Genomic DNA, 22422 nt, shown 5'->3' with positions numbered 1-22422 from the left:
TGCTTTATCCTCACTTGGACTCTGATACACCACTCTGCAAATCCTTTCCCACTGCAATTTGCAGACATGGAGATTTTTCTACTGAATAATTACCAACCCTTTAAAACATTATATATACTGGCTCAGTTCTTTGTGCATACTTTTGTTATTCCTTTTGCCGCTCTGGCTGTATTTGTCTTTCACTTGACACCATTGTCGGTGCTGAAGACAAATACACATTTGATTTCTTCCTTAGTGTACACATAACTTACAATTGGAAAGCCTGGAAAGTCTGCAGGATAACCTCAGAGGTAGCTAAATTCTTTCAAAATGGCAATGAAAACACAATCTCCTGATCAGGAGGGAGAGTGTAGTTTCAAATGTAGCCCAAAAATGCTTTCTTGGATAATAATACAGTACCGTGGTTTTTGTTCAACTATCAGCCAGGGCTTCAAATTTCTCCCTGGGGTCCAGAAGTTGGAAATCACAAGCCACTTGGCATAATTTCATAAAGACCTCAAAGTATAGCTCTATTCTCTCTAACTACAGGAATATATCCTCACATTCAGCTGTTTCTGAATCACTACCTGAAGCACTGCAGGAAATCGATGACTGAACAACAGGGCAACCAGCTAGTGGATGGCAAAAAACAGGGATCTTCAGCATAGAGACGATTGGAACCACAGCTTTCCTTAATTGGAGTTGAAAAGAATGTATTATCAAGAGAGAGGATCCTTACAACATAAAGGCAACATTATTAGCTCTTCTACAGCGGCATTTAAATGGTAATTTAACCTTTGCCTGAGAGAATAGATTAAAGGAAGAACTCAGAGCAGTCTTGTCTTTATTTTCTTCAGTTACTCCTGTCTCATGCATTTGCATTTCTCTCTCTGACTGCTCAGAAGCAAAGCTATGGAAATTGAAATCTCCAGGAAGTTCATTTGTCTCTTCCTACTTTTACCCTGTAATTTAGGTACCTGCCTGCTTTCCTCTTAGGAAAAGAGGAAAATTTCCCTCTAGGGCTGGGAAATGCTGCCACAGATAAGAATGAGGATGGAGCCACAATGGATGGGATGGGCAGGGCACCTGACAGTCCAGGTCTATTTCCTTAGCTTTCCAGTCTACTGTCAATACGACAAATAGCTGTTTTTGCTCTTACTTATGTGGAAAACTTCCACTGAAATTGAAGTTTCTACAAAATCTTAATTTTTCATAACTATCTTCTTTTTCTGTATGTGTTATTCAGGAAAATTAAACTATGTTTTGTTTTGGCATTTTATTTAGAAACATTCCATTATGTGCATTCTGAGACCTGTAGCGGGTATTAAGGGAACACTTGCAGACACATTATAGGAAGTATAGTTTATCTAGGAAGTTCAATCCAATGTGGAAAATGAACAACAGAAGGCAGTGGACTACCAAGACCTTGTCAAGGCACTGAGTGTGACTTAAGTTGAATTGACCTTCAGTGATATGCACTGGTATAAGAATGAAATATTTGGATTTGGAAGTAGTCAAACACTTTCTTTTAGGTGATAACATTGTTATCAATGTTATCAGTTTCGCATTTAGGAAAGTATTTTGGAGGAACTTGAGATTCCTCCAATGATATTAATGCATTAACTTTTCATTCTGATTACAGACAAAACATATATGGAATTTTTCATGGAGAAAATAATCTGAATTTATCTTCATTATGTGAGTAATTTCTTTAACTTTCACCTGTATAAGAACATTTAACACTTACAAAAACTCGTGAGAGAACTCCAAGGCTCCACAGGAAGCTGCACACAGAGTGTTGTATTGGCCATGTATCCATCTTCGACCATGTATCTATCTTCAGCCATGTTTGCCTTAATGCCACCAAAAGATCTCCTGTGATTAGTAAGAGGGCAGAATTCACAACATACGATATCTTTACCACAGTGATCAGTGGAATACACTTATTCAGAGCAATTTCATTTCAACCCTAACACAATGTAACACTATGGCCAACTCAGAGTTTATCAATTTGTCTAGGTGTATCAAATGAGCTCTTATCCAGACAATTCCTACTGATAAGCACCCATTTCTCAAATATTACTAGAATTGAGCAGTGATTCCTTTGAGGGCAATCCAGCAAAGAAGCTAAGTGTGGACTAACCACGTGGATATGCCAGAAGGGCTTCTGAGAGTATTGCATTCAACAGCCTCTGCCTTTCTTCTTCTAGCTCCAATACGAATCACAAGCTGATGCACTCTCTAGATGAGGTTTCAGTCAGTTTGGGACAGATACTGGACATTTTCAAGTCCTGCTCTGAAGCTGAAATGATTTTGGAGGGGGAGAATGGAAGTCTTAATAAGACAAAATGGACAACTTTAGCAGTTATTCCACCTCCCACTCCATCCCACAAGTCTTTCAAGTGATAGGATAAAAAATTCATAGAAATGCTAGGAGAATTTAGAGGAGAAATTTACAGGTATAAATTTGGGGTGACACATGAACAATACAGAATTATGAAGTACACCCATTGCCCTATTAATACAGTATCTTACCCTGACCTGTTTTGAATGAGTTTTGCAATTAAATGAAGTGAAGCCTTCCCTATCTAATCTGCTGTTTGCATGCCTTGAATATGGCTACCAATCTGTATCAGGGTGGTGTTTTCTGGTTATACAGAATAATATCATCAGGCTTTATTTTACTAATTCAGTGACAGTTCTTTGCTGAGAATTTTTTACTTTGGATGTCTGTGTTTCTCAGAGGACCAGCAAAGCACACATTTTCCCTGGAAACATACAGGTAGCAGAGACAGCCAATGTCCCTCTGAAGCGAGCTTCTGCTGTCTGGGGGGCTATGCTTTAAGATTTGTGCCTAATGCTGTGAGAGGATTTAGATGCTGTATGCAAAAATATGGATCTCAAATTCTCAGATGTGCTGCTACAGGGCGCTGGTGGCACCTGCCATCCCCAGCAACCTTTGTGCTCCAGTAAATTTTCCCAGATGCATCAGGATCTGCTTTTGCACACAGGAGCACGTCAACCTTTCAAGAACACCTTGTTCAGAAAAAGGAGAAATAGGCCTTGGGGAAGGAACACAAGCGAAGAAACATAAAGAGAAGCTGCAGACAATAGGGCAGAGCCATTCATGTATGAATCTGGGACTGAGCAGAACAAAAGGAGCTGCCTCCTGAAATGAAGGCTAATGATGTGGTCAAAGGGAAAAGACCGGTAACAAAGAAGGGGGGCACTGAAGCAGTCTGTAGCACATAGTTTGAGTCTTATATCTGATTTCAGCCATTATTTAATCAAATGGGACCAACATATCTCTAGCACAGCTCTGCCTGCATATACTCAGTAAGGGACCTGTCTTGACTACAGCGGTATCACCTCAGGATCTGCCTTGGTCGTCCTTTCTAGCCCTGTGTTGTCTGACTTCCAACCCAGCTTGCTAGTGAGAGTAGCACTATTTATTTATTTACTGATTTGGTGGTGTGATTTTACTGAGGTGGTGTGGGCTCAACACAACCAGTAGTGATGGCAGGTTTATGTGTGTTGGCTCTCCCTTCCTAGTCAGCCCTGCAGGTCAGTCCAGTCAGGGCCTAGGGGGCATGGGCTTGGTTTCCTCCACTGCCTGAGGAATCAAGGTATTTAGTTATGCTTTAAATGTTGAGGTAATGGACAGGAGGATGGTGTGAGTGTGAACTCCACCTTCTCTGTTAGATGTTGTTTGAGAGAGATTTTAAAGGGTTTAAATGACCAACTCAAGAAAAAAAAATAGAACTGGGGTTTCTAAGTGGAAGGAAACATACCCAGACAAGAATAAAGTACTCAAGTCCTTATCAGAAACAGGATTTGAGACCCAGTTTTCTATGTGGCATATTCTATTAGTGAGATAAAGTGTCTCCCCATGCAACTTGCTGGCAATTGTCCTTTTACCCCCATTCACAGGCACCCTCAGCATCAAACACATGATGCAGGACTGATCTACAGAAACAAAACAACTGTTCTAAGGCAAGCCTTTCCATTATTTTCTGTAGTAATGAACAAGCTACTGAGACTAGTCTCTGGTTCCTGGTTTGCATCCTTTTGTTTCCAACATGCACAAGAAAGATGAAGTAGAGCACCTCCTAAATGCCTACTCTGGCTGCAATAGAAGTGGCGTTTATTATGGAGTAAAAATGTCAATATTCACGTGTGATGCACTTACATGTCTACAGGTAACCATGATAAAACCAGAGTTAGAGCCAAAGAGATCTGAATAGAAGGAGAAAAAGCATTCAGGAAAGCAAGGAAGATTGTTGCAGAGAAGGAGTCCTCAGGTTAACTTCTCAGCTTGTTACCTTCACATATTTATAACCCATGCTGGTGAGGAATCACAGCGGGGGTTTATAGATACAGAGGACCTCTGGATATGAAGCAGAGGTGCACCCTGCTGGGTGCACTGCAGGGATCTCACATCTGGCCAGGCTCAAGACAAAGAATACAGGAGAAGATGTAGGGTTAGGTATCACAGAGTTTCAGACCAATGTCAAAGCAAATGGAGATGCTGCAGTTACAAGCAAAGGGAAGCCACTTTTAAAAGTCAGTGAGAGGTAGAGATTTCTGAATGCCAGAATATCTACATGGTCAGAGTCTTTATGGATTGTCCAGCAATACTCAGGCGCCTCAAAAGTGCCTTACTACCCATGTGGTTCTTGCTGTAATTAATCCTTGGAGTAAATTCCCTCAGATGAATGGAATTGCAGTGGGGCTGCCCTGTCTGGGTGACTGCCCAGTGGCGCTCCACCCAGCCCTGCATGCTTAGCCTGTTACTCATGTTGTGCCTTGGGACACTGGAGGATTGCAGCCTCCTAGCTCCGCTGCTGCTTTTCTTTTTTCCACATCTTTTTTCTGATCTCCAATCCTAATGCAGGCCTCTTCTCACCCTGCTCACTCATTTGCCTTCTGCCTCTGCTGCCTTGTTTGCTTGGCCTGCATGTTAGTTCTGTGAGAATGGGCAGGAGTAGCTTCACACACAGCCTGCTTCTGCTCTGTGCGTAAGTTCCCTCAATGCAATTGCGTTCTTCCTATGTGCTTGCTTTCCTGCAAAATGACAAAATCTCTATGCTCAGACCTAAAGATTAGTGATCATCCTTCTGCGTCTGGCTTTGCATGTTCTGATACTGTGAAATCATCATACCAAGTGCCATGCATTTTGCAGGAAACCTGCATACCCTTCAAGTTCCAAATCATCCTCCTCCTAAAGACCTACATTTATTAATTAGGAGTAATCCCTTGCTATTATGAGGAAATACATACAAGATCTTCCACCTCTGCACGTCTGCAGAGAATATTTCACTAAGTATATAACCTTTGGCACCAGAGACCTGCTTTTGGGAGAATTAGACATCAGAACATATTTGTTTGAGCCTTTAGCCCCCAGGATGTTCACCAAGATAAAAGTCACTTTTCAAGGTCATCTCAGACCTCGTGACCTTTAGGACTTTCCAGAATTTGAAGACTTCCTGGTTAAATAAGGTTTATCATTGTTTGAAAGAATTTGGCCTCTGGCAAGTAAAGGTGAAAAGTCATCTATATTTGAATGTTTTCTGTATACAAGCTTGGATGCTGCCCATGATTTTAAAGTCGTTCACTGTACTTATAGCCTGAAGAAAGCTGTGAAAGGCACAGGAACTCTCTAGCACAATTAGAAAGCCACCAAGTGTGGCATTAATGAGAAACCAAAGGGGCAGATGCAGTCCCTCTTTATGCAAGGGTCAGTTGGGAATTGCTTTGTTGAAGGCTATGAAGTTAGTCTAGATCTAGCTCTGAAAATGAAGGTCGGAGAACCTGGAGAAGGGAACAGGCTGTGCCACATTTACATCCCTGCTGACACAGCTGTACAGCAGCATATGTGAAGCTGATATCGGAGGCAAGTCCTGCTTATTTATCCTGTCACCTTCTATTGTCAGTGGTGTGCTCAGTGGCCAACCTCTGTTCGCATGTAAGCCCAGTGAAAACTGAAGCTGCAAGAGGTCAGATGCTGCTGTCAGTAAGACCAGTACATCACCTTGGGGTGAGTGAGGCAGATTTTGATCACAGCTGCACAATTTTCCCACTGAAATCACACTACTACCTGCAGAGGTGTGAGAGGCAAGAGTCATAGCGGTGTGACTGAAGTCAGCACCTGACACATGAGAGTTTCTCTGACTCATCCAAGGCAATGCTGATTCTCCAGGTTCCCATTAGTGTACTTTCAAATCAAAATTCATTGAAATGGGCTTAAATAGACACAATCCTACATGTGGAGTAACTCCATCTGTTTAAGGAAAGAGACTAGTCAGCTCTGTGGATGAATTTTTTTCCTTTATTTCCCTGTGGGTTTGCAGTGTCTGCGTCCCCTGGGTTACCTTCTGCTAGCACAACTACCAGGACTTGGAAGATATTTGGATGTTTCCAAATCCATCTGGATCCTCTCTGTGATAATAACTTACAGGTGAGACCAGCATGAGGTAGAGCTTTGCCTAGTCTCCTTGTGTCCATAAAGAAGGAGTGGTACAGGCTGCTCCACAATGTAAGTCCTGACAGGCTCTGCAACACAAGCCGTTTCCCAGAAGTGGATTGCCATGGGGCCAGTAGCCCTGTACTCATGCTCCTTCATGTCAGCACTTTCAATTGACATCATATTGAATGTGCTTCCAGAAGGCACTGGAGACATGAGAACCTTTGAATGGGATACCGCCACAGCTCCTCCTGCCCCTCAGCCCATGATGGAGCTCTTCTCTCTCAGATGTGGCTGGCTGTGTGCAAAGCAGTACCAGGGAGATGGCGATGTGCTGTGCTGAGCCATATTTCAGTTGTGAAGCCAATCTGCAGTGGGTAGATTTGTGTGGGGAGAACATGCAGTGGAAATACATAATTGCTGGATTTGGGTTTTATTTCAATGAAGAAAAAGGATTTCACCAAGGGATCACCCTATGTATTGCAAAGCAAGGCTGAATTATTTTTTAATTCCTTTTTTTGAGGGAGCCCTTTGTTAAAATCTTGGCAAAACATCTTTGTCAGGAAGACAGAACTGCTCTGTGCTGAAGCTGGGGTTGGCACATCTTCCCAGCATTCAGGGCAAGCAAAGGCAGTGGGGAAGGCTGCCATCTCATGGTGAGCCTCGCACGGATCCAGCACTCTCAGCTCACCTCCCCTGTTGCCCGTTTCCAGACCAAGTTGCTCCTGAGGAGCAACGAATCATTTCTACAGCTCCAGAAGTAGACGATGCCTTTTGCCATGGATTTTGTGCTGTAACTTTGAAACTGGTCCTGCCAGAGGCTAGAGTTTTCTGTTTTCTTGCCTTGTCAACATTTTATGTGCGAGCAAAATGGTAGTTAACGGAAAATCATGGGGGCAAGGTAATCACCCACCTGAGAAAAGGCTGATTGTCACAGCCTGTGACAGCAGCTTTTCTGAATCACAGTCCTGAATAGAAACTCCCCTGGAACCACTTGTGGGTTACAACTCATGACTTTGGGATTCTTTGGTATTCATCACTAACCTTCTGCTGCAGCTCACACATCCTACGCTCTCATGCTCGCTGTCTGCCCTCCGCCTACTGAAAACGTACCAGCACTCACCCAACACAAGCTGGATGTTCCCTCTCCAGTCCATGGGATGTATCAGGTCTGTGGAAGGCTTCATGTTGTTTCCAGAAGTCTCCAGAAAACCCTGAACATGAATCTGTGACTGAAAGGTTCATCTTTGGCCAGTGAGACCTTCTATGCAGAAAGAAAGAGTCCTTGCTGATCTGGGGAGTCCAGAATGGCAGTGTGGGAGCAGGCAGGTGGCCAGCATCCATGCTGACAGCAAAGGGGGATGGAACAGAAGGGGGTTTTAAGGGTGGTAAAGGTCACTTTTTCAGGGAAATAGTTAGAAATTTTATCACTATAAATGGATGCATCTGTAGTGAGGAAAGGGAGAAACTGCATTTTAAAATGTTGTCCAAGTCACACCAGCATTAACAGCTGTCTAAAATATGTGCTGAATATGCATACCCTGGACATGTGCATGAATATGGCTTCTCAGAAGTGAATGGGCTCTACCCACCACCCTGGCTCCTGTAACTGCACTACTGAGTCCCACATCTGGAGATCTCAGTAATGCTGTGTACTTGAAGGAAGCAGATAAAATCTTTCAATTTTAAGTTCTGGAGAAAACATCTATACTGAATCTTAATTTTCCTCAAAATATGGATAATTTTATTTTTAAAAGCTGCTTTTTGCAGTGGTGGAACTCAGGGATACTGCTGTGCATAAGCATAGGATGTGAATCAGACCACTGTCAGCTGAAGGGGTCCAGGCTGCTGTTTCACTTGTGAGGTTTTTTAAGAGTTTAGAAACAAGAGAGAGAAGTAACTAACTTTCACTACTTGAAATATAGTAATATTTTATAAGGAATATGTGCTCAATCCAAAACCTTTGCAACATTAATTTCAGTCAGCAAATGGAATAAAGGTGTCAAAAGACACTCCAGTAATGAAAGAAAAAGTGTTGCACTTTACACCAGGATTTTTCTAATTTCTTTTGTGTTTCTCCACAGATATAGAAGGCCAAGCCTCTCCTGGTATCTTTTCATGTTTTATCTTAATCATATGTTTCTGTCCTGCTTCCTCAAACCCTTCCCCTCAGCTCCAATTTTACTGCTTCTCAGCTTGGTGTGTTTTCTTATAATGACCCAAATCACTTCCTTTCCTTCCAAAAAGGAAAAAAAAGAAAACAACACCCATCCATTTTTAGATAGTAGCCACAGGCTTAATTGAATCTGCTCACTGGAAAAGCAGCTGGGAAGGACACAGCAGCAAACAGCTGGGAGTGGGCAGGTATAGGAAGCTCTTAGTCAAGTTTGTCGTGGAAAGTCATAATGTGCAATTGCAGGTCAAAGAACGGGTTGTACACTCTGCCAAGAGAATCATGCAGTTGAGTTGTCACTGTGTGGACTGCTGTGGGAGTTAGCAGGGCTTGGTTAGCTTTTTGAATATTTGAGGGATCAAATGAACGCAAGAGCTGGAGCTAGGAGGAGGATAGGAGAGCTGAACTGGGTGATGGTGAGATGAGAGGGAGGGAGAGGAGAAGGACTGTGCAGCTGAGAGCCAGGGAACTACTGGCTTAGCTTGGCCATCTCACCAACCCTCACTTCTGTGCATCCCCATGAAGTGCCTCGGTTAAGGGAGCTAAACGTGTGTTGCTAATGCTGCTTCTTACATCCCCTGTTTTAAATTAGCCTGCACATGTAGTAAGGTGCATGTGAACATCTGGTTCTTCTGATGCTTCTGGAATGGGAATGGGAAGTCAGCATCTCTCAAGTGCTGGGACAACTGGAAAAATCTGGACAGTTTGGCTTGAAGTGGCACTGAACAAGAAGGGGCAAACCTGAAGAGAAGCACACTCAAGCATGTAGGGGAGAGGAATGAAATGTTATTTACACTCTGTCCTCGCATAAGAGCAACTGCAAAGCCAAGGGCATGAAAGTTACACTGCAAATGGGGAACCAGCTCTTGTGGGCCCGTGCTAGCAAGGCATTTTCAACAACATCTCCTGTAGGAAGCAGATCAGAGCTAAATTATGTTAAGAAACAGTCCAAGTTCCCAGATCACCAAGTGTGAGCTTTCCCAAGAAAAGGGTGCCATGCAAAGGCAACAATTTCAGACTATTCTCAAAAGGCATTAACTTAGCATTAGCAACAGCTGGGTTATGAAATATTTTCTTTTTTTTCCTCACTGCAGAACATGAGAGTTATTTGTTGAATTCTTGGGTACCAATCGCACCCAGGCATGCTTGACCTGGCATTTTGCACTCCAGTGTGTGGCACAGCATGGTGTTTCAGGGTTCCTCTTGGGTCTTCCAGCTCTGGAGCTGTTTTGCAGCTGCTGGAGAGCTGCCAGCTTGCGGGTCTTCTAATGAGTGGTGTAGCGTCTGGCAAGTAACTTGTCTTCAAGTGAGTGTGACTAATCATGAATCTTTTCAATAATGCTGTCAATCCAGTCTCTCTTCTCTCACTCTGCCCAAGCTTGCTGAAATAGGAGTAAATTTGCCTTATTCTGGCAGAGGCAGGAAATGATGAAGAGCCCCTAAAAGGCTTCCAGTGCTCCATGCCTAGGTTTTGCAGTGAGTGTAATTATCAGAGTTGTTATGCGTGTGTTTTGAGAGCAGCTAAATAGCTCCAAAGGTCTGAAAGATCGCACTCTGCCACCATACCCCCGATCATTTGCCTGTACGTCTAATTTCTGTCCTTGACTGGTACAGTGTGCTCCTGCAAAGGCAATAAGCCAAAGCCTAATAGAGTTCACAACTCTGTTAGTGGTTTAAGTTTGTTTTATTTGGTATATCCTTACTCTCTGCATGAGCAGTAGAGTCAGGATGTGGCATTTTAGTTACTGCTCTGTGCTAAACTTGAGCTAGCTTATTTGGTTGGAGAGTAACATCTTTGTCTTGTTCTTTAATGAGTTCCCTTGGACATCTTATATCATACGCAGAAGTATATTGTATTATTTCTGAGAAGAATGGTGCATCCTCCAAATGATACCCACTGGAAAGCAAGTGCATAAGGAAGAGAAAGAAAAAGGCTTGGGAAATTAAACTCAAGGAGGGGAAGAATGGGAAAGCATCAGTAAGTTACAGGTGAGAATCTGCTGTTGGGAAAGGAAATTTTGTTGTGAGGGCATAGTTCTCAAAATTGTATTTAATATTATTTAATGGGACTTGGAGACTTAATGGTATTGCAGGTCTGAGTCATGCTGTTTGGTGTAGCTGGGTGGATGATATGTCCAAGTGTTGGAGATCTCATCCAGCTCTTTTTAATTATGTCTGTGTCACAGCAAAACACATAATTCTCAGCAGAGGAAAAGTGATAGTTCTTTCTGACATATTGTGACCACTGACAATCACTATGGTTTTCCTTCCTGGTTTTCTTTTCTGTACCTTCAGTTGTGTAACTACCTTTTGTGTACCTCTGATATTTGAACCTCCCCCACCTTTTCACCACACTTGCAGAGGTCTGGAATAATTCCTAGTGGAGCATGGGGCTGCTCTTCCTTTCTCTTCCTTCTCTTTATTTCTCGACCACAGCATTTTTTCCCTAAACTGGAGAGACATGGATTTGACAGATGGATCACTTGGTGGAAAAGGAATTGGCTGGATGGTCTCACTGTGGTCAATGGCTCATTGTCCAAGTGGAGAGGAGTGACAACTGACGTTCCACAGGGGTCAGTATTGAGACCGTCACTTTTTAACATCTTTATGAGTAACATGGAGGATGCGATTGAGCACACCCTCAGCAAGTTTGTCAAGCTGTGTGGTGCAGTCAACATGGTGGAGGAAAGGGATGCCATCCAGTGGGACCTCGACAGGCTTGAGAAGTGAGACCTGTGTGAATTTCATTAAGTTCAACAAAGCCAAGTGCAAGGTCCTGCACCTGGATCAGAACAATCCCAAGCACAAATACAGGCTGAACAGAGAACGTGGGGTTTTTGTGGATGAGAAGCTCAACTTGACCAAACAAGGAGTATTTAGAGCCCAGAAAATCAACTGCATCTAGGGCTGCATCAAAAGCAACATGACCAGCAGGTAGAAGGAGGTGATTCTCCCCCTCTACTCTGCTCTTGTGAGACCCCACCTGCAGAACTGTGTCTAGCTCTGGGGCCACCAAAATAAGAAAGATATGGACCTGTTGGAACAACTCCAGAGGAGGGCCACTAAGTTGATCACAAGGCTGCAACACCTCTCCTGTGAAGACAAGCTGAAAGAGCTGGGGTTGTTCAGCCCGGAGAAGGGAAGGCTTCAGCGAGATCTCTTAGCACCTTCCAGTACCTAAAGGAGGCCTGCAAGAGAGCTGGAGAGGGATTTTTCACAAAGGCACAAAGTTATAGGACAAGGGGGAATGGCCTTAAACTGAAGGAGGGAACGTTTAGATTAGATATTAGGAAGACATTCTCTAGTGTAAGGGTGGTTAGGCACTGGAACAAGTTGCCCAGAGAGACTTGTGGACTCCTCATCCCTGAAGGTGTTCAAGACTAGGCTGGATGGGGCTTTGAGTAACATGGTCTGGTGGAAGGTTCCATGGCAGGGGGGTTGGAACTAGATGACCTAGGTGATCTTTAAGGTCCCTTCTAACACTAAACATTCTATGATTTTATGATTTTGGTAGCTCATCATGGACCTTGTCAGGAGGACGAATGGGAAAGTGATATTGTGTCGTACAAATCCTACCAAACAGAACCAGTTTAATGGGTTTCTGCCTAACTGGATCAATTGCCAGCATTGACAAATCCTTGGCAAAGGCAACAGTGGGGACTTAAGTTGCAGTATTCACACTTAGCTATTTACACTGTTTACATCATACTGTACATCAGGTAGAATTGCACTTTCTTGTCACCGTTTTAGAAGGAGGTGAGAGGACAAGGGTTAAAGATGAATCTGCCTAAGAAAGGGACAGATGCTGCTCTCTTTGAAGGTCACTGCCAATACCAGCAGTTTAATGTATGAGGGTTTGTTGAAAGGAAGAAGTATTAAATTCTAAAACTTGGGAAAAACAAATTACTGCTGTATATCTAATACATAGTCAACCTAATGGAAATAAGAAAGTGCAGATAGAACTATGTTGACTACAGGCCACAGAAGAAGGCAGCTTGCTTTAATAACAGCTTAAGAAGAAAAGGAATTAAAACACTATGAGAATGAAAAAATCTAACTGTGTCTCCAGGAAATTCCTATCCCTTTTCATTGCTTGCCTGATCTGTTCTTTGAAGTTTGATTACGGTCACTTCAAGGCAGAAGAGATTTAGCAATTTTAGACAGTAAATCTTCACTCAACAAATAAATATGTTAGTCTTTCCCTAGATTCTCTTAATATACACTTGAAGCATTTTTGAGATCTTTATTGCTCAGTCTTGTAAGGAATCACCTATTCAACTACAACAATTAAAAAATCCCAGTTTGCCTAATTTGTATTTTACTACATTCACCAATATTTTGTTTCACAGCATCAAGACCTCAAGTTTAATATAATGCATTTGCTTAATTTTTTATCTGCTTATTTTTGCTCCAACACACAAAAGGTGTCCAGATTTATGCATTACTAAGTCTCTCTGCTGTGGCAGTTTGGCCATATGAAATGAAGCATTTCTGCCTCTGTTGGTATGACACAAATCTGCCAAGGAGTCCTCCCCCATGACATACCTGCATGCTTTTCTTCTCATAGAGCTTAGGAAGTCATGACCCATGAGTCTCAGATCCTATGAGGAGACTTAGTATTTCATATACTCTGCCACTGGAATGGGACAGAGGAAGAGAGAGGATAGGAATGGGTATGGCACATAATGTTTTATCAGTAAGTCCTGACATTGCAGAACCATTGCCAGAAAAGAATTTTATGTTGCGCTTCCGTTCATTTTTACCAAATTGCATTGCCCAAGCCTAACAAATGTGAAGTTAATTAGAATCCAGTGCAGGATCTCAGCTAGACCTAAAACCTAGACCTCAGCAACTGTTTCTGCGTAGTCAAACTACCAGGGAAAGGCATCATACTGATGGAAATTAAGCTTGTGCTTACTATTCTGGCAAAACTACTTCAAAACAAGTTCAAGTCCTAAAATTAGCCCTTCCCAATACCTGTCATTGCCCTCAGCATCAGTTTGTGCCTGTTCATGCTATGCACTGTCTCTATTCTTGCATCTGAATTTCTTACATGCTTTTCTTACTTCTTTAAACTCTATGTCTTCTCTTTCACTCCTCCTTTAGGGATGTGTTTTACTATCCATTGAGGATGCAATAGAAGCAATATCTGTAGAGTGACGGGTCCTTTGAATGTAAGGCATTGAGAGCAGACCCAGTGGGGATAATTTTTCTTCTCTTGAGTTCAATATATTTACAGTGATGTGAGTGCCTGGAGAAAGAGAGTTGTCTGGTAGGGAATTTTTTTCTTCCTTTTTTTTTATTTTCTCCTGAGGCTTATTATGAAAAAACTGGGGTGAGAAATGAACACCGTTTCTCTCTCAAATTGGATTACGAAAGAATTTTTACAGAGTGAGAGCAATTATTTATGGAGCAGGTTCTCATGTGAGTGCAGGTAATCAGAAGATGTATTTGGAGATATTAACATGTCTAAAAACTCAAATGAAAAATATACATAGTATTTCCTTTTCTGCTTTTCTTGCCTCTCATAGAAGTGTCTCCTCCAAGGGCCAGAAGACATACCAATGAATATTGGCCTAGTAGTGTAAAATACAGTTCCCAAGTGGCATGACACATATATCGTTAGCAATATAAGAGCCGCATCAAAGTTATAGACAAATTAATGAAGTAGCCTAATTTTTTTTTTATGTTCATGTATGCAGCTCTGCACAGAACTGCTGCCTCTATGTGTGTAGGAAACTACCTCCTGGAACCCTGCATGGAGTTACTTTGAAGTTTGCCCTAAAGTATGGTTGGAAGCATATTTATGCTACTTTTTTTCCCCTTCTTCTTCTTTCAGATAGGTTAGGCTTTATTTTTGTTAGACAGAGAGAATCTTGTCCAGTTTGTGTTTGTTTTCAACACCACAGTTTGAAAAACACTGAGGAACAAGTTGGTCTGGGGAAAACAATAAAAATTAGGGGAAAAAAGAACACTTAGACTTGAAGAGAAAAAAAGTTTCTATACCCTTCCACTTCTGTAAGATTTAAAGTTGAAATGCCTGATTCACTGGAAAGAGTAATACCCGATGAGCCCACAAAAATGTGTGAAAGCAGGAGACTGCAAGTGCAAAGGAGTTCCAGTCACACAAATATGTTTCTCAGTGTTCATTCTTGAGGTTTGAAATATCACAAAGAAAGATTACAAAAATGACAGCTTCATTTCCATGCCATGTGTAGTATACGCTGCACCCTGTGTAAATTGCTGTGAGAGGCAAATACTCTTCTTGGATCCAGAAGGCACCCCTGAGCTTTGATATCTGCTCTTTGATGCTGTCAACTGTGAGAGATCTTCACATGTAGGAAAGGCGAAACATTGATGCTGAGTGTGACATATACTGATCTTGGAGGAGAGTCTTGCCCGGAGAGTATTTAAATGAGCATAATTTGAACTGTTTCTTTGGTTCTGCCAAAACAACTACCAGTTCTAGACCACTGCAAATAGGCAAGATGCATAGAATCATTGAATCATTAAGGCTGGAAAAGATTTCTAAGATCATCAAGTCCAACCATTACCCAGCATTGCCAGGTCTACCACTAGTTCCAGCACTAAACCATGTCCCTAAGCATCTAAATGTTCTTTGAACCCTTCCAGGGATGGCGATTCCACCGCTGAGCAGCCTGTTCCAATGCTTGACCACACAAGGCAGAAGGTATTTAATCGTCTGCTTTACAATGTCTGGGGCATGAGTCACAACTGTACTCTACCAAGCAGCTTAGCTCTCAAGAACAATCCCAGGTCCCTGTGTGCAAGGTTATCCAAAGCAAACATTGTACCAGCGCATTTGTTCATTCTTAGTCTCTTTCTTGAAGTGTATCAATTAGTTCTGGCTAAAGTGAAGCCCTGTGCATTTCTGAAGTTACACCAGTTTTTGCTCCCAAAAGGCAGAGTAGATAAGACACTCCCGTGTCAGTTTCTTTTTGTCCTCTGTAACCCTCCAACTTCATCCTGGGAGGATTTACAACTCTTTGAACCAAATCAACTCCCCTCAGGTTTCAACACAAAATAATTTTGATGTCCTGGAGCTGCAGAAGCATCACAGGTAACCCAGAGGAGAGCTGTGCTAAGTAGTGCGGGATGTGGCGAGACTATATCGAAGGGGTCAAACCATTAGGGCTGAGACTGCAGGGATCACTCTCTGTAAACAATGCATTTATCAGTAGGTATATCTAGTGTTCACTTTGTTTGGATTAGTCCCAGTTTATACCCGAACTTGGAAGCAAGGCTGATTTGCCACAGTTAACTTCCAGTTAAGTTTCTCTTTATGGCCAGGTGGCTACTGAGCTACCTTGCAGAATCCTGCTGAGCTTTGTGAATCTGGAAAAGGGAGCAGGATTTCCAATGAATAGAGACAATTCTAGAGCTGAGCCCAAGCTCTTAGGATGTGTGCAAAGACAGCCGCAGCAAAAGATAGTATGTTGCAAAATGTCCAGCAAGCAACTGGATAAACACATCATATGGCTTTCTCACATCATGAGCAAGCAATTGGCTCACAGGTCGAGTGCAGAGGGTAATAATGAATGGGGTGACATGACTGGTACCCTGTCCCTAGTGAGGTTCCACAGGGCTCCATCTTGGGCCCTGTGCTCTTCGACATCGTCATAAATGACTTGGATGCAGGACTGGAAGGGATACTAAGCAAGTTCGCAGGTGACATAAAATTAGGAGGAGCTGTTGACTCTCTTGAAGGCAGGGAGGCCCTGCAGAGAGACCTTGCCAAATTAGAGGGCTCAGCAATCACCAACCATATGAAATTCAACAAGGGGAGGTGCTGGATTCTGCACCTGGGATGGGACAACCCCAGATGTATGGGCAGACTTGGGAATGAGGTGCTGGAAAGCAGCGCCACAGAAAGGGACCTGGGGGTCCTGGTCAATGGCAAGTTGAATCTGAGTCAGCAGTGCCCTGGCAGCCAGGAGGGCCAACCATGTCCTGGGGAGGCATCAGGCACACAATCACCAGCTGGTCGAGGAAAGGGATTGTCCCACTTTGCTCTGCACTGGTGCAGCCTCACCTTGAATATTATGTGCAATTTTGGACACCGCAATATGAGACAGATATTAAGCCATTAGAGAGTGTCCAAAGGAGGGCAACGAACATGGTGAAGGGCCTTGAGGGTGAAGCTGTATGAGGAGTGGCTGAGGTCACTCGATCTGTTCATCCTGGAGAAGAGGAGACTGAGGGGAGACTTCATGGCAGTTTACAACTTCCTTGTGTGGGGAAGAGGAGGGTCAGACACTCTGTGGTGACCAGTGACAAGGCCCAAGGGAAGGGCCTTAAGTTGTGTCATGGGAGGTTTAGGTTGGATATTAGAAAAACATTCTTCATCCAGAGGGTAGTTGGGCACTGGAACAGGCTCCACAGGGAATTGGTCAGGAAGCCTGACAGAGTTCAAGCAGTGTTTAGGCAATATCTTGGGGATGGTCCTGCTCAGGGCCAGGAGCTGGACTCAGTGATCTTTATGGGTTCTTCCGACTCAGCATATTATGTGATTCTGTGTGATTCTGTGAAATAATCCTGAAGTATCTGAAACCCAAATGACCCTAATTGCCTTTCACATTGGTCTGAGTTACGTTTAGTTCAGGACACTCTGTTTCTCCAAAATGAGTTCATCAGTCCAGGAATGGAAGCCAACCCTTATTACCTGAATACTGCCAGTAGAAAATTAGGAAAACCATAAGCAAAGCAGTGTATTATTACTACAGCTTAATTTCCCTCCCAACTGTACAGAATTATCATTCTGATGCAATTTTGTGAACAGTCCAAAAATATAATCACTTTCACTGTTAGACTCCAGTAGTATTTTAAGTGACGTCCCTGGGGAATGTTTTGTAAATAACCAAGACTGATTCTTCAGAAAGCAAAGAAACCAGTAATCCATTTTGTTGTCTCAAATTGTCTGAAAGGTAGCAGCCTTTTGTTTTCATTATGCGATTCTGGACAACGTATGAGGCAGATGAATGGCTGCATGCCCTGAGGCCTGATCTTCCCGAATCAGCTCTACTGCTTGCAAGCCTGAGACCTGAGCAGACATCCTCACACCCTTGCATCTTTTGGCATGTGAGGGGCAGGAGGGTATAATGCATTTGCAGAGGTCTCCTAGCTATGGTACCCTCCAGGATGAACCTATCCCTAGTAATCTCTTCAGTGTGTTCAGGGATTTAAGGCTGTCAAAGCTACAAGTGATACATAAAAGATAATATGTTGGAAGCTTAATAAAAGCCAGCCCAAACAGACCCAGGGATAACCATATCAGTGCATTATTAACCACAGGAGATGTTGTATGTCCTGCATACATATACTCTCATATCTCACAAATAGTCTGCCCGCGTGTAGTCCAGCAATTCTGAAGTGAGATTGCCCATGGCACCAGAGATTTATCTTGGTTTGTAAGACAATTAGTAAATTTTACAAAAGAGTAGTATTTGCTAAGATGACATTTCATACGATTGTATGAAAGACAATCTGTTATGGGCTATGCTGCATTTACAGGTTTGAATGGCTTTGTATACGTCAGTGTTTAAACTGACTATGTGCACACAAATAAAGGTTCGTCAAAGTTTAAACTGAAATACTTTGCACTATTTCTTCAAGTGGACATTTTTAAATTTACTCTCTATTCAGTTTTCCTTTAGGTCTTCTAGTGCTTCAAATTGGACCCATTATAATCCAACTAAGTAGATTAGAAGAAACCCTCCCTTTTTTAACTCAGTGCGTGTGATACAATTATTTTGTGTTTCCTGTATCCTCCTCTTTTTTTCTTCTTTATAAAGCAAAAAGGGGAAAGAGTATACAAATCATGATAAAAATACAATAATACTTGGAGAACATAGAGCCACAGTATAGTCCAACTGTATTTCAGTGTTGCTTTAAAAAACCACCAGCATGTTTTGGTTTATACTTTATTTTTGAGGCACAGCTTTGTCGATTTGTCTTCTTGGCTTCATTTGAATACATGCAAAACAATAAGTAGTCCCTGGACAAAAAAAAATATTTTCACTGGGAACAAATTCTTCTGACTTGAGACTTAACCTGCACACTTCCTTCGGCTCTGAGTTCCTCAGCCCTGATGACTGGCTAATAGAGTATAACTTTGGACTCATTTAAAATACAATTGGAGAACACACCAGAGAAAGTCATTTAGCAGTATTTTGACAGAAGGGCAGACTGTAAATCTAATAAACTTATTCTGTTTCTAATTTCTAGGATCCCACTATTACCCATATTTGCAATACCTGACACTCATATTCAGCAGTGTACCAAATGGTCTACTACTATGACAGATGCATTCTTTAGAAAAGAGTAACTCTCTCATCCCCCTTGAATACATAGATGCGTGGAAGAATACCTCAAGCAAAGCTCTCTATTTACTCTTTTCCTGTTCTCATGCTGCTTATTAAACTGGTCTGATGTAAAACCAAGGTATAAAATCGACTGCTACACCAAACGTAATTCAATAGTATCACTTCAAAGATAAGTACATTGTTAACTTTCCATTAGAATTAACCCATGTGAGGCAGATCTTTATAGTCACAGAATATTAACGTGTAACCTTGTCAACCATCACTTGCAGCTGGCAAATGCCAGTGATTTTCACTTCATAATTCAGCCATCTTAGACAGTAGAAAGCGAAACCATAAGAAATGCAGGTATACCCAGGTAACATGACTGATAGTGGTCTTGAGCCAAGAAAATCTGGCATTTTAAGTGCACCTTGGAGAGGAGTCTCGGGAGAATTCATATTCTCTGTTTTGAATCCTTTCTAAGTCCCTAATGACACTATCTTGAAATAAATCTTACCTGAGGCAGGTATCTCCTCCAATACACCAATATAAGCCTTTTGTTCTGATATACACAAAGAGCACTTTGAGTTAAATACTTTTCTAGATGGCTCTTTCAAGCTGTCAGCATTAAGTTTCATAATAAACAGATGTTCATATTTTATAAGCCTCCTCCATAAAAGACTTTCAGTATTCTCTATTTCAACAGAGACACAATGGAAAATTATAAGGGTCTAGAAACAGTACTCCTGTGGGAACCTGAAATGACTGAGTTTGGCTGCAGCAAAACACATCTACAGCTGTGGAGACATCAGTAGTGAATGGTGGGAAGGGGTGGATGGAGAAGATTGGATAAAAGCCAAAGATTTAACATCCTGATGCTGGAGGGATTTCTACTGGTAGCAGAAAGAGGTGGTTGCCCTGCTTCTGTGGAGGCACTGCCTTCAAAACTGACATTTGGGAGAGGCAGTTCAGGGCTGCTTCCTAATGCCAAGATAGATAACAGATCTGTAAATCCAATAACACCCATGTGAGTTCAGTGGCAGCGTGTCATTTGTTGCCTTGAAAGCAGAGGAGCAGAAGCAGCCTGGCAGGCTGTGCTGCAGGAATGAGGAGAGGAGGACAGAGCTCTTCCCCATGAGGCTGCTGTTGGCACCCCAGATTCATGGTGTGGAGAGCCCTGGAGGCTCTGTAGCACCGGCCAGGTTTAGAGCTTGCAGGCCCAATGGAGCACATGCACACCCCTAGGGGCAAGTACATGGTCTGGAGGTGAGCCACTGGCACACACCTCTTCATTTTAACTAATGTTACCAATATATCAGGAAGGAGGAGGATGTGCTTCCCTGACTCTGAGAAAGGGCTGAAAAATGTCACTTTCCAAAACAACGTTTTTGTGTGCTGCTTTGCTGCATGCTGCCTGAGCAACCCGTGTCTTCTTCTGAAAACTGAAATGGTGTCTGTGCTTTTCAACCTTTTTGAGGTAAAACATCCAGAAGAGTCAGAGGAGCAGCTAAAGGAGTCTCTTTCCACACTTCTTGCTCATTATTGCAAAGGGACTATTTCAGAGACAAGGATGCAGCTGGCTTAAAAACAGTGTAGAGGCAGTCCCATGCCGTTCTGTTCCCCCAAACCCTCTGTTCCTGACACCCCCCTTCTGCAGACACTTCTTTTTGCACAACCAAGGTGCCAGGGTCAGGGGGGCTTATTGTGATGAAACCAATCTCTCTCAAAACAAACTCACAACCTTTTTTTTCTGCTGACTCAGCTCAATAGTCAAACTAAATGAATCAACCAGAGTGCCAGGTGTGAGGGAAGGAATGGGAGGGCATAGCCAGGCTGGCAAAATAGCTCTTCTGGCAGTGACACAGCCCAAAAATGTCTAAAATTAATCCGGAACAGTAATGGAAAGAGATTTCTTGCCTACTCTGTGCTATATAAAAGTCTTCAAAATATAAAGGGATTTTCTTGAATTTATTAGGTCAGCATTGTCTTTCCTTAGGCAAAAAGAAATGGACTCAGTACCCTGAAGGTATAGTAAAATCTTGTCACTCTGAAATGTATAGGCATTCCCCTAAGGAATTCAGGGGAACTAGGAGCTGAATTTGAAATAAGACCTGTTTTTTTCAGTGTGGACGTGTCCCTTCTGTTACTCTGTATTCTTACTGCTTCTTGACATCAGGAATAAAGCTAATACTCCTGAGCTTTTTGTTTGTTTCTTTTTTTTTTCTGAAGCCTTGCAGAAAGACAATGTAAAATTTCCTTTACATATACATTTGACCGCTCATACTTAATATTTACTTTGAGAAAGACTTTGTTCTAAAAAATTAATTGCATGAATATTTGTGGAAAGCAAACCCAGAGCAGATGCAGGCATAACTAAAGAGGATTGATTAAAAAAAAAATCATCTATTTAAGTATAACTACTTCACAACATTTATCCAGTCTGGCTGGTAAAATGAAGAATTTTAGATCTTTGAGAGAAAAAATTAATTCTTGCAACTGATACTTTCATGGACAAAACAAGTTTGAACAATCCATTCTTTCTTTGTAATCTCTTCTTTACCAGTTACAGATGGAACAATAACTAAGGAGAGAGGGGAGAGAGATTCTCATCATCCTGTTTTCATACAATCATGGAAATTCAAATAAAAATAAAAATAAAAAAATCTCCTTCTGTCTCTTCTACTTCATGATGACTTTCCAGTGTATATTTTTGGTTCGTTTTGTTCAGACTGGTGCTGCCAGTTTGTGATGAAACAGAGGGAAAAAAGCCATCTTTTGAAAAATGTGAGCTTTCCACATGATGTGGAACCCAGTCACTTCACAAAGTTTTTGGTTTGAGGTACCTCAGTAAGAGTGAAGGTATTACCTGGAGAGATATGGAACAAAGAAGCTGTTGTTTGTAAACAAAAAGGTGTCTGTACATGTGTAGACCTTTCAACTGTGAAATTTTCATTCAACATTCTCCAGAAGATCATGAAAGGAGTCTAAAGTAATCATTTGGGCTCCCTGTGAATCTTCCACTGGATATACCTCTGTCTCTCTCTGTAAATGAAGACAACCATCTTAAATCAAATGTTCAAGCCTGAGATGAGATGAGATGTGACGAATCCCTCTTTTAATGAAGTCATCATCTTTAAGTGAAGACTTTGATAATAAAGCAATACTCATACTCTGGAACAACCACAACTATGACATGGTTCAATTCAAATCTTACAAGAGATCTGGTTCCTGCAGTGCTCAAGGCGTGTTAGGACATGCTAATCTCATCTGTAAGCTGGTAGATTGAAGCAGTATCTATTTTGGATGGGTTCCAATTCAGGCTCAGCTGCAAATGAAGTGGCTCCTGTTTAGTTCTGGTTAAATCCCACAAAGCTTTCAGAAAGCAGTTTAAGTTCAATATAAGAAAAAATAGTGAATAATTTGGACTAAATTCAATTTCCTTTTCTGTGGAAGGGATCTGATCTCCAGCTGAGACCATAAACACA

Source organism: Corapipo altera, unplaced genomic scaffold (assembly GCF_003945725.1).
Source record: "Corapipo altera isolate COAL_440 unplaced genomic scaffold, ASM394572v1 0, whole genome shotgun sequence".
NCBI classification, from domain to species: Eukaryota; Metazoa; Chordata; class Aves; order Passeriformes; family Pipridae; genus Corapipo; species Corapipo altera.
This window is presented reverse-complemented; position numbering follows the sequence as displayed.